The 13,544-nt window shown below is 33.7% G+C and overlaps 1 non-coding gene and 1 pseudogene across 1 annotated transcript; one reads left to right on the forward strand and one right to left on the reverse strand.

The window, feature by feature from the left end:
* LOC109850788 lies at window positions 4,507–9,794 on the forward strand (annotated as a pseudogene).
* Window positions 11,139–11,219, reverse strand: TRNAL-AAG. Its single transcript has one exon. It is a non-coding gene; the product is annotated as a tRNA-Leu (tRNA).

Below are 13,544 nucleotides of genomic sequence, written 5' to 3' on the forward strand. Positions count from 1 at the left end.
AGCAAAATTAGTTGGGGTTGGCAACCCCGACTATTTAGCGACGAGATTAAAAAAAATCGACCTGCTTCACGGGCACGTTGCTGACGTGGCCGAAAAGTGAGTCTATCTCTGAAAATAAAAGGGGAGTCGGTCGGTTTTTTTTAAAAAAAAATTGGATTAGGTTTAAAACAAAATTTTATTCATTTTCAAAACAAGGCTCAGATCCCAATTTAGAGCAGTTTAATTATAAAATAAATAATAATAATCAAATTAGAATATAGCCCCAAGCTTTTCGCTATTGACGTGCAAGATCATCCTTCAAATAGGATAGGGTTTAATTATGTTAATTCAATTAAATTATCTTTTTTTTTTACTTTCTTATAGGAGATCATTCATGTCTACTATATTTTTAAGAAATAAAACCAACATATTTTACATGTCAATTTTTATTACTTTAGCTATTGATGTCATTGCTCTTGCAAAAAAACATGACAATTGATGAAATCAGTTTACAGTCAGTAAGGTTTATTATGACCCTAATTATATATCTTAAACCATAAATTTAATCAACATCACATAAGAGAAGAAAATTTGTGCAACCCGTCATCATACTTTACTCATATAGCTATAATCAATTATTTCAAAGTTACTCATGAAAGTATGGACTCTGGGATCACTTGTATTCATAGCATACCGAATACCGCTAAAAAAATGTTAGATTAATAATTTTTTAAATATTAGATAGCATACCAAATATGGACTCTGTGATCACTTGTATTCATAGCATACCAAATATATAATGATTTCAAATATTAGATTAATAATTTTTTAACTATATTTATTTAAAATTAAACATCTTAATAATTTTTTAACTATATTTATTTAAAATTAAACATCTAATTTAAATTACTAAGAAGGATGGCAAAGTGGTAATTTTTAAGAAATCAAATAGTTATTTAAATTACTAAGAAGGATGGCAAAGTGGTAATTTTTAAGAAATCAAATAGTTAAAAATGGTAAAATTATAATTAATAAATTATGAATAGTGTTATGGAGAGACCCTCCATTTTTTCTCCTCACCCTCCAAATTTGGAGGGTCAAATTTGGAGATCTCCAAATTTTGAGAGTGGTTGGAGAGGTTTCACTCTCCAAATTTGGAGATTTTGGAGATAGGGTGGTTGGAGATGGTCTAAGATATTAATCCCTCAAATCTTCAACAAATTCCATATTAATCCCTCATATCTTTGAAATTCCTCAGCAGCCCCTCAAATCCTAATGTTATTGTAATTTGGTTCCTTAGTGACCAAAATATCTTTAGCTAATATTTCTTTTGGGTTTTTATATGAAAATCATTTTAATTTTATCCAAGTTGCAACTTATTATATTAGTTTTTTAAATTATAGATGTTGGATATCATATCCCCAAGATATAGTTTTGATGATAATAATTTATTCACTATGTGTATTATTGTGCTAATATATCAATGCAAATATCAACATCAAATAAGCTCAAGATATATGAACAAAAGTGCAAGATGAGCTCAAGGCAACAAGAAGTAAATAAGAAGTGCTTAAATATATACAATGTAAATTTTACATTTTCTTTTCTTAGAATTATTGTACAATCATTGATCACTCACAACACATGCACATACATAGTGATTAGAACACACTAACACGTACTTAGTATGTGGTTAACAATAGAAATCCCCAATATTAACCATTAGAATTTATATTTAATTAATGAGTCTCAAAATATTTCATTCATATTATTTTCACCCCTTAGTAGTCGACTAATAAGACTAGTAGTCGACTACTGAAGCCTTAGTCAAGAATATAAGTTTTTGTCATTTTACAGTGTAGTCAACTAATAGCGATAGTAGTCGACTACTAAAGACTTAGACAGATTTCCAGCTTTCTGTAAAATCAGTGTAGTCGACTACTAGGTGTTATAGTCGACTACTAAGAGTCAATTCCAAATTCCAGAACTTTTGTTTTTACAGTGTAGTCGACTAATGACTATAGTAGTCGACTACTAAGAAATATCCTGACTTCACAGAGTCTGTTTGAACTTGGAGTAGTTGACTACAAGTGTTATAGTCAACTACAGAGACAGTTTTTCTGACATTTTAAGTTTGAAATTGTGATTGCTTATAACCATTTTTATCCGTTTAATTCGGTTAACAACTTGTCTTTTCAAGGGCTATAAATAGGTTCTATGTTTAGAAATTGCCAACCATTATTCCTATCCATAAGCTTTAACATTTGTGCAGTCTCAAGAGTTCTAAAATTCAGATTTTTGCCTAAGTCTTGAGAAAATTGAATTCTGAAATAGTCTTTGATCTTCATCCCATATACAAAGTATTAAGGTATTTTTCAGAGATTAAAAAGTTCCTAAAGCCATTGCTACACATTACTACACATTCAATGCTTATAGGAATTGTGTTCTTCCTTCAAGGAAGTGTTCTCTCAGATGTGAGAGGCGTGATCTCTTGGTGAAGAGATTATGTACAATTTGCATGGCCTTGCAAATTGGTCAGGTTTGCTTTTTGATTTTGTAATAGTTTTTTAAAATCATAGTGGGATTCTCAAGCGGGATTTGCTTGTGGACTGGATGTACACCGAGGAGGTGGAACCAGTATAAAAGCTCGTGTTTGTGATTGTGATTTTATGCGATTGTTGCTATCTTTCTTGTAATTTATAATATACTTTGCATAATTTAAAAAAAAAATACTATTCACCCCCTCTAGTGTTTTTAGTGTGTATAGATCATATCCTACCTTTACTAATATGCTCTCAATGTTACACTTTTCCACTATTCAACTTCAAAAATCCAAAAAATGCCCCATTTAACCCTCTCCTCCCTTCATCCCCTCCCTTTCTCTCCCTCTCCCACTTATTGTTCTCCCACCTCCTCACTTGTCTCCCCTCCCCCTCTCCTCTCCCCATTTGCCTCCACCATCTCCTCCACGTCTTGGGTTTAAACCCTATCCACTTACTTCCTCTCCTCTTCGTCCACTAATGGCCACTCCACATCTAGAGTTCTCTAACCTTAAACCATTCCGTCCTCTCTTCCCCCTCCATCCCCGTCCTCATCCATTCTCACCTCACTCACCTCCTTCTCCTCCTACTCATTCCCGTTATCCTTTCTCTTCACTTTCACTACTAATTGACCTCTTGACCTCCTCCTATCTCGTCACCAACTCCATCAGCGTCAACACCCTCCTTCCTCCTCATTTGCCTCTCCTTCTCCCTCTTAGAGTGGATGGGGGATATAATAGGAACTTTAGAATTTTTTTAACAAAAAATATCAAAAAGTGTGACCTTGAGAACATTAACAAATGTTGGTCATTTCTATTAAAAGAAGTAACTTGCAATTTGCATAAAAAAAGTTAAAGTTGATTTTCATATAAAAACCCTACTTCTTATACTGGTTATTTGCATTTGGCGCTATAAATTATATGGGTTATTTGCAATTTGATGCTACAAAAATTTATACATTTTTTGATTTTGATACCCTAAACTTTTTTTTTGCACTTTGATACCTCAAAGTTTACACATCTTTTAACTTTAATAATCCAAAGTATTCACATTTTTGAACTTTGGCAGCACAAAGTTTACATATTTTTTAACTTTAATAATCCAAAGATTTCACATTTTTGAACTTTAGCAGCACAAAGTTTACACATTTTTTAACTTTGATATCTACGGTTTGTGGTTTCAGATTATCAAAAAACAAAGCTTTTGGGTATCAAAATAAAAAAGATATAAACTTTATCATAAGAGAAGCATCAACCAGAAACTTTAAGATATCAAAGCTAAAAAGCTTGTAAACTTTAGTGTTATTATTTATTAAAGTATCAATAAACTTTAGGATATTAAATGTAAAAAGTATAAATTTTAGAGTTCTAAAATGCAAATAATCCTTTTTTTAAAGATATATTTTAATAGAGAACACATAAATAAGGGGTATTATAGTTATTGACAGACCAAATTGCAAGATCCCTTTGGGCCCGTTTGGCAAAGGGTTAATGAAGATGGGTTAAAAAGAAGGATTAATGTACTTAGCCCATTTGATAATCCGAAGGACTAAATTATTAACCCGTTAAATAAGTTTTATTTTAGCCCTTATGATCAATTTTAGTGTTTGGGAATAACAATGATTTTGACTATTTTCTTTATAATTAGAAGGGTTAACTCTTATTCCATCTAAATAGGAGTATTAGTAAACCCCTCATTTTGAGGGGTTAACTCATTTTAACCCCTCTAGAGGGGTTAACTTAACCCTTCTATATTTTTTATGTTTGGCAAATTATGGATGGGTAACTCACTTTAACCCTTATATAGATTTGTTGTGTTTGGCAGGTTAAGAAGGGGTTAAGTCTCCTTAACCCCTCATTTAACCCTTTGCCAAACGGTACCTTTATGATTAGAGGCACTAATGAGCAACTATTTGAGATTTGAGGGACTCATATGGATTATTTAAGATTTGAGGAACTAACAACAGAATAACCCATTTAATAAAAAAGAAAAAAAGGGGAAAACGGAAACGAAAGGAAGTGGGTAAAGGAGAACTGGGGCAATACCAAATAAACCTATTGCAGTGATCCTCTGCCAAAGTTCAATCTCTCAGAGCTACAGAAGAGCATTAATCAATACAACGCCGGTGATTCAAAGTATGTACCCCCCCCCCACCCAATTTTTTTTCTTTTCCTAGGTTTTCGCCTTCAAAAGGAAGAGTCTTTTCGATTACTTTTACAATGCCAAAACTGAGGTTTAGGGTTTTGTTTGGCCAATATAGATTATGATCTCTTCTTTTAATTGCGTGAACAAATTGGTATATTTAGAAGAAATTCTGTTAAATAACATGCACAATCTGATCAATGTTAGTTTTTATGCTTTAAAGTAAAATTTTTATGAATAAATCTACATTATTTGTAGTATTTTGGATGGAAAAAACGTATTTTGATGCTAATGCCAAAACTTGGGCGTCTCAATTTGTAGCAAGTGAATGAATTGCCTTTGGTACAAATCTTCTGCTGCTATAATTTCAAGGAGAAATCATGTCACTATGAGGAGTTATTTTTATGGGTTTTCTACTACAGCATGGAGAAGGGGAATTGGGAAATTTTGTGAAAATCAGATTAGATTCCAGCTCAGCCAATTTTCGCGTTCAGTGCTTCTCTACTAAAAGAGCACGCCCTCCTCGGTTGCCGAAAGCAAAGCCTCAGCCATCAGTGGAGGAAGATAAGAATGCATTCTATGTTGTTCCAAAAGGGGATATTGCTGGTATCTCCAAGAGTTCGAGGGAGTGTCAAGCTCAAGTTAGCTCTTCGGTAATCTCTATAAGCATTAACTATGCAGTAATTATTATATGGCTTCGATTTTTAGATTTCCTTTGGCATGAATTACAATTTCCTGTTGTTGAGCTTATCTAGAATCTAGAGATTTTCCTCCATTTTCTCGATGCATAATCAGACTTGCTACCTCTGAATTGGTGCCTAGCTGGCAGAATTCTAGAAAGAATGAGATTTGAGGTGCTGCCAGCCATCATTCTAGAAAGAACAAGATTGTTGTGCTTTCATAGAAAATGCTCTAAAATGAAATTATGATTCATGCCCATCCAAGAGATTGCTTGTCCCACGTCTTGTTACTTTGGTTTTTTACTTTTATGTTTCTTTTTCGTATGCCGTGAATGAAATATAAGTTCGACAGTGTCTGTCATTGGTCCTTCTGTAGTTAAAGGGGGATAACGTTGTAGAGAATCGGTGGAATAAATATTGATATAGCAGAGTAGGAACTGATAAACAATAAGAAAGGAAAAGAACTGAACACTTTATTATGTTGGGTTTCCATTGGTCAAGTGCTTTTTCCAGTAACAACTTGCAGCAAACAAGAAAACATGACTACATGACTAAACTTCTTAGGGACTGAAAATATTTATTTGATATCTGAATAACTGCAGCATCATCAACAACTACATTTTTATCTGTTCAGATAAGGTCCTTTGGTTTCAGCTTTGAAAAACTTTTAAACACGGTTCAATGTCTTTCTATGATATAATTAGATCATTTTCCTTCCTAATAGATCTGTGATCCTTCTCTGAGTGTGTACAAAGGCAATTCTATGCATAAAGAAACAGAAGATTATATTGCTTCTCGTGGGGCTGAAAGATGCTCTTTACTCTATGCATGCAGCAGATCTAAAAGAGGATTTACTTGGAACCCTTGTGCCATGTCTCTTTCAGCTCGGAAGCTGGTTTCTTTATACATTTGCTTTAGTATTAGGAAATCTTGTTTACATGAAATTATATTATTATGTTTTTATGAGCCATGAGTTTGTTTGATGATAGATTTCCAGTTTTCCCATATACATGTAACATAACACCAACCAATTTCCCATTGCCTCTTTAACATCTACGCGTGGCCACCTCGATAATATGGTGTCTGTGAATCTTATTATATTTTCTCATGTCGCATGACTGATATGCATAAAGTGGTAAAATTATTAAGTTAAACTTCCCATCAGTTGCATTTTAATTACTTTGGTCAGAAGCAAAATAGATACAGGTAGAAAACAAAATATGGGCCACTATTTTTACTCAGTCGTAAGTTCTCAAACCCAAAACAGTAGTTTAATAAACTAAGAAATACTAATTTTCATTGTCTAATGCTAGAAAATGTGTTCACATTTTCCAATGTGAGTTCCTAGTTCTGACTGAGAGTATGACCCATCTTGAAAAGTTTGATATTCTTTAGCAGGTCTAGTGCACTTATCATTCTATTTTGTGATTTTTTGCGAAGTAGGTACATGCATATGGCTGCCCGATTTTATGTTACACTGCTTATCAAGATTAGTTAAAGCTTCTTGAATTCATTGTAATAACGACATAGGAGAGTGTTCTGCACGACTGAAACTGGGAGATTTATGATTTAGTTATAGGAAACTGTTGCTTGAAATGTTGTTAGTTGACAATAACCATTCACCTCTCTGTATTGCTATTATGGTGTCAATAACAGCCTAGTTGTCCCTACAGAACTATAAGTTTAATTGCCAGTACACAGTAGTGATTAGTACCTGCTTGCATATAGATTCATTTTCATATAGTTAAAAGTAATAACTCATTCTTGTCACCTCTGAGTAATGACCTTAAGATAGATAGCACTTAGGTTATCTGCTGCCCATCAGATGCTAATTTTGCCTGATGATTTTTAGTCCTTATGTCTTCTTCTATAGTCATTTTGTCCCTAGGAAGAAATTCTTGCTTGTTGCTCTTATAGTGTTTTTTTTTATCATTTGGTGTGGATATTATGCTAACTTGGATTGCATGACTGAAGACAACATGAACATTACCTCAATGTTGCCTACTTTTAAATATAAAATACTCTTTAAGGCAGTCTATCATATTTTTGGCCTTTGTAACTGATGTTTATTTTTATACACTATTTATAGTGGACAAAATTACCCATTTGTTGTATTTTCCAGCAACCAGATGGACTTGCCTTTGTGGTTGATAAATCAAGCCAAAAGACTGCTTCCAAGAAGAGGTCTAATGAAATGGTGAATAGCTTGGTACTTTGCTATTGCTTTGCTTTAGAGCATTTTAGTTTGGGTAACTTTTACTTGTTTATACTTATCTAAGATCTTGTTATCCTTGTATAACTATTTATAGATGAAAATACACATATTGCTCATCTGTCTTTATCCCTCCTTGACAAGTTAATTATCAGATGTGTTTTCTTTTTACTCTCTTTTTAATTTTTTGCCTTCATCGTTGTGAGTTAATATTGTTTCGAATTTCTATTGAGGGTCTCAATAAGCAAGTTATGTAGAACCAATTTTTTATATAACGTTGTTATCAAAATCATATCCTCCTCCTAGGTACAAATGAATCATAGGTTCAAATGGAATCACATTGCTGATGGTCAGATATATGTTTTATTATAAAGGGCCAACATATATGTTTCTGAGTTCTGATGCAAGTATGTAATGGACTAAAGTGAATATGAACGATGCTCTATCATGCAGTATGATGAATTACTTTTTTTCTAGTTAGAAAAATGTCTTTTGAGGCAATTTTTTTGAATTAAGGTGGATGGAACAAGATCTACATATACAAACATATATGTGAGCTTCTACATTCAGAATACTTATTGGATTCATGTAAATTTTAGGTAAGCAAAAATTTGGGAAATGTTGCTTCAAATGAAAGAAAAAGAAGAGTAGGTATGTTTAATCTAAATTCCTAGGTATTTAAAACCAGATTGGAGAAGCGCCAAGAATTTGTACGTTTTGAGAGATGGCAAGATAGATAGTATTTAATGCCTTCTTTTGACGCTTTGCTGATGAAGCACATTAAACTGTTTATGCACTAAAAGCAACAGGTGCTTGGATAACAGAGCATTCATAAACCAGCCTGTAATAGCTTCAAAATGAATATTGAGATTCTCAACTTTGCTTTTTTGTCTTAGATGCATATAAACTATATTTATGTGGTCTTAGCATAATGCATAAGAATAGATAGTCCTCAGTAATCTTTCTAATAATATTTATAGCATCCATCACTCCCTTTTATTGATTCTTTAGCATCAGTTGTCCATTACAGATCTTATGGTTTGTTACAAGGAACGAATTGATGGATGAACGGTAATTCACTCTTAGTTATCTTAGTAAAGAAACATATTCTTCAGGAAATTCTCTTGTACTTGATTTTTTCTGTACTCTTTTGTTTCATGTAGTTAGCGAAGTTTTTATGACTAATTGCAGATGACTTGTATTCTTGAATTTGATGGTGCTTCAAAAGGAAATCCTGGCAAAGCCTGGTGCAGGAGCCATACTCCGGACTGCTGATGGCAGCGTGGTAGGATCTGCCTACCTATTTCCTCTCATTTCCTTCATCTCCCTTTCACATTGGGTAAATTCTTATCGCCGTAATAGTACATTTTTCTGGCTGAACACAGGTTGCTCGTCTCCTTGAAGGATTAGGTGTCACGGCCAATAATGCTGCCGAATATCGGGGCTTGATTTTAGGAATGAAGCACGCCCTTAAGAAAGGTTTTAAGGAAATTCAAGTGCAAGGTGACTCAAATCTTGTCTGCATGCAGGTTTATGGCCTTTCTCTATATTTGTCACAGGATACTAGTTTCTCTAGCATGTTATACTCAGTGTTTCTGTATTTCCATACTTTACGCTATCAGGTGGTGCACAATTATGTGTAACTTCAAAATTCCCAACCATAATCGTCTCATATGATACTTTTGATAGTTATTGTGTTCACTTGGTTGAGAGTAAGCTGTCAGACTCCAGAAATTACTTTGTATTTTCTTTTCCTCTTTTTTTCTGCTGCTTTTCTTTGTTGGTACCTGGCGGCTTAACTAGTCCTGGCTTCCCCTGTTTAAGCTTGTAAAATCTCAAAGCAGCAAAAGTACTGCCATCTGTAGATCCGTCTGTAGAATTCCATTGCATATTCAGTTTATCAAATATGTCATATATGTATAGAAATTACACCTGTAATTAGAAATAACTTGCACCCTCACGATTAGTTTACCTTTTCGAACCTTGTGATTTTCTGTTCTAACCTCACCCTCTGTCTCATGTACCAAAATTTTCCTGAAAACAGGTGCAAGGCTTGTGGCGAACCAAGAACCAAAAGGCTGAGTTATGTAAGGAGGTCAAAAGACTGAAGTAAATGTTTTCCTCACTTAAAATTGGCCATGTCCTGAGGGTAAAGTAAGACATCTTTCATTCTGAGAATTACGTATGTAACTGGCAAACCATTTCATTTGAGATATCATATTTTTTTTCCTTTTTAATGTCTTTAATGGTTCACATAGAGGTCACTACAAAGACAGAACTAGTGGATTCACTTTAATTGTTGTGAATTATCCCTAGAGGCCAGTTGCAATATCTTGTCAGGGAATCGTATGGGGAAAATTGCATCAATACTCGAATATGGCATGGTTCTAAGATGTCATATTATACTGCAGAACTCCCAGAAATGATAGCAAAACCAGATGGTTTAGAATAAAGAAGACAAATACAAAACCTATGTGTATGACCTCAACTAATTTACTGCCAAACAAATAGCAACACAAACGCTAACGTAGTGTAATAGACTGGCAACCAAATAATAAAAAGTCCGAAAATTTTCCTGAATTGGGTTGGGGACCCAATTTCTGGGAGAATACTTTAAAAATTCTATCTTAAAAAGAGTGGGGAAAAAAGGCTTCACCAATCAGCCCTGCTCATTTGTTACTATGCACAAAGGCAGTGTTTTCTTTTTTCCCCTTCCTTTTTTGGGCTTAAACGCAAATTTAAATAAAAATCTAGTGTCAGGTCAGATTTTTGAGACTTCTTCTCTGCATTGCTGAAGATAACAAGTGAGTCTATTACCACTTATTTCTGGAAACCAATGGTCAATACAAGAAGCTAAGCTCAAGCCTCCCATCTTGGAGTGATTTACATAGATCTCCTGCATATTATTATTCAAGTGTTTTTTTTTTTTGGGAATTAATTGTATTTGATAGTTTGATGTTCTTCCAGCAAAAGGAAATTGCAATATATTTCTTGATTAAACTGAGAAAAGTCTATGATTGCAGATAGAATATTTCCATATACATATCCAATCTCTGATTTTCCTCCCTATTTTTTTTGAATCTCCAGCTGTGCATAATAAACAAATTATTCGATTTATGTGATTGGATTGGGCGGACATTTTAGTTGGTTTCTATGGTGTGTAAAAATATAAAAATTGTAGCCATTTTTATGAAGGTAGCTTGATAGAGAAACTTTTTTTTTTATAAATTTCACGTAAAATCAGGTGAAATAGGGGCCAATACAGCAAATGTAGGTGTTTTTCCAAAAGGAAAAATGTAAAACAAGCTCCAAAATGGCAATGAGTAAGAATACTTCGTACGAAAAAATATCAGCAAAAAGAGTTCATGTTGAGAGTGGGATTTGAACCCATATAAAAATTGTAGCCATTTTTATGAAGGTAGCTTGTAGAGAGACTTTTTATAAATTTCACGTAAAATCAGGTGAAATAGGGGCCAATACAGCAAATGTAGGTGTTTTTCCATAAGGAAAAATGTAAAACAAGCTCCAAAATGGCAGTGAGTAAGAATACTTCGTACGAAAAAAAATATCAGCAAAAAGAGTTCATGTTGAGAGTGGGATTTGAACCCACGCCCTTTCGGACCAGAACCTTAATCTGGCGCCTTAGACCAACTCGGCCATCTCAACCTTACGGAGGTTGTACTCGAAATAATATAATTAACTAAACTATACAGAACTTACTTTGTCCCACCCCTCCACACATCTAGCTTAACTCCTCATTTTCTAATACTAGGTGAATTGCACGTGGTATAAATTTTCAGATTTAGCTAAAATTGATAATTTAGTTTAGCATTTCACTCTAATTTATTCATTAAGTCCTTTTAAGCTAATTTGGAGTTTATATACATGTTTAAACAAACATATGATAGCCTAGTGAGGACCCAAAAGGAGCACCGCTTTTTTGCAAATCTTATATCACTATTAAAAGGATAATTGTATACTAAGACTTAGTTATATTTTAACATGTAAGATTGATTCATTAATTTGCATTCAAGAATTTTCAGATTTTTATTTTTCAATGTACAGAAGAATATAAATCAAAACAGTTTATTACACTTATTTCTAAATGAATATTTTCTCGTAAATGATGTATCAAATTATTAATGTTAGTATGTAGAAAGATCCTTTAACTTGGTTCCAAACCTTTTCAATGAAAATATAAATAAAAATATAATTTTACAATCGATAGTTTTATTCCTCTTTATAATGACAAGAAATGAATTGACGCACGCATGCTCTGCATAATTTTATACAATATGACTAAAAGAAAGAACAAAAATACTAGTTTTAAACACAACTCTGCATTATAATGTGCTTCTCAAGTTCTCTCTCCTCCATGTTCTAGTACAGTATCTTCAACAACATCACTTAGCATTTCAATGGACCGGCAAAAGCCAAAGATGCACAGTCTTCTTTTAGTGTCAAGACCATGCACTAAAAATGACAATAAAATTTGTCAGCCAAATGTCATATTGTAGAGTAAAGAGAAAGATAAGTTAATAAGAACGTAATCACTATAGTAAAAATGCTGAAGTTTATCTGACGACTTCGATCTCCCTTTCCCCTTCTACAGTTTATCTGACGACTTCAATCTCCCTTTCCCCTTCTACACAAGCATTATAAGAGTATGTATCTCCAACATAAAAGGAACATTTGCAAAAAAATATAAACTGCAAATAAATGATGCCAAAAGGGAGAAATTGGAAGAATTTTCTGAACCAAACTGTTAGTCAATCTAACTATTTAACTACATCATAAAACCTTTTTACATTATTAAATTCATTTGTTTAAGAAAATAAACAAATTAATTGAGAGAATGTGCTTCTTAAAAAATATCACATTTTATTTATATGAACATGTGTGTACAAGCTTCTCTTTCAATAAGGATTCATGTAGAACCCCGTAATTTTTACATGAATATATGTGAATCATTAGTAAATAAATAATCCTTGTATGATAAATAGCTTGAGGTCTTTGATGTACATGATAACAAGTTATTTGAGATAATATGAGAGTATGGGTGTAGAGCTTTGTGCGTTGAATTTTGCAATTAACAAATCATGCACAAAAACTGGAATTTCCCAGTTCAGTCGACACATCAGTCGACTGACAGTGTCGGTCGACACATCAGTCGACCGATACGCTGATTTTCAGTTTGTACAGGTTTCGGGTCTGTTTTGTTTTGGTTCGGGTTTGGGTCGGGTTTAGCTGTTTGTATATATCCTTCTTCACCCGAAAACATCCCCACTCATCCTCAGATCAGAGAAACCCTAGCCCCCTCTCCCCTCTCTCAAACCCTAGGGTAGTTCTTGGTGATTTTGGGGCGAAATTGGAGGATTTTCGTCGGGATTTTCAGTTTGCAGCGAAAGGAATCACTCCCCCTCAGATCCAGGAGCTCTTCATCACCTCAGAGGCGAGTAACATCTCGCCCAACCTTGTCCCATTTTTTTTAAACGTTTTCAAATGGTTTTATTGAGATCTCTTTGGCCTAAAACGTATTTTGTGTACAAAGATTGGATTTTTATTGCATATAACATGAAGATGTGCATTTTCAGTTTGATAAATGACCTACTAATGTTTGGTAAATTTAAATTCCAGATCTGAAACGTTTTATAAGAGATTTAACATGGGTTTTGTTTTGAAAAAATGTTTTTAAATACATAAATACATATGTTTAGAGTTTTATTTATGTATTTGTACATGAAAGTTATGTTTCAGTTAGTCCATACATGTTAAAATACGTATGGTTCATGCTTGGAATTGATGGGGATGTGTTTAGATAAATTTTGAGTTGAATAACAACCTGAGCAGAGTTTCTGCAGGCCATCGGTCGACTGATCAGTCGACCGACGGGCAAAAATTTCCAGTCATCAGTCGACTGATCAGTCGACTGACGAGCTGGTTGTGTTTTCTCAGCTTCTCGGTCGACTGGTCAGTCGACTGGTGAGCTGA

Source organism: Asparagus officinalis, chromosome 1 (assembly GCF_001876935.1).
Source record: "Asparagus officinalis chromosome 1, Aspof.V1, whole genome shotgun sequence".
In the NCBI taxonomy this organism is placed as follows: Eukaryota; Viridiplantae; Streptophyta; class Magnoliopsida; order Asparagales; family Asparagaceae; genus Asparagus; species Asparagus officinalis.